Genomic DNA, 559 nt, shown 5'->3' with positions numbered 1-559 from the left:
GAGGGGAGTTTCTGAATGTATGTGTTAGGTGTATATGCAGTGAGGGGTGTATATGCAGTGAGAGGAGAATATGAATGTGTGTTTTCGGTGTATATGCAGTGAGGTAGTATATGAATGCGTGTGTTGGTGTATATGCAGTGGGGATGTATTTGCAGTGAGGGGAGTATATGGAAGTGTGTGTTAGGTGTATATGCAATGAGGAGAGTATGTGAATGTGTGTATTAGGTGTATATGCAGTGAGGTAGCATATGAATGTATGTGTTGGGTGTATATGTAGTGGGGCTGTATATGCAGTGAAGGGAGTATATGTAGTGGGGAAGTATATGCAGTGCTCGGAGGAGATGAATGTGTGTTTTGGGTGTATATGCAGTGGGGGAGTATATGCAGTGGGGGTGTATAAGCAGTGAGGTGAGTATATGAATGTGTGCTTTGGATGTATATGCAGTGAGGTAGTATATGAATGTGTATGTTGGGTGTATATGCAGTGGGGGTGTGTATGCAGTGAGGGGAGCATGTGCAGTGGGGGTGTATATGCAGTGAGGGGAGCATATGCAGTGGG

This window comes from Rhincodon typus, chromosome 22, assembly GCF_021869965.1.
Source record: "Rhincodon typus isolate 14 chromosome 22, sRhiTyp1.1, whole genome shotgun sequence".
Lineage (NCBI taxonomy): Eukaryota > Metazoa > Chordata > Chondrichthyes > Orectolobiformes > Rhincodontidae > Rhincodon > Rhincodon typus.
This window is presented reverse-complemented; position numbering follows the sequence as displayed.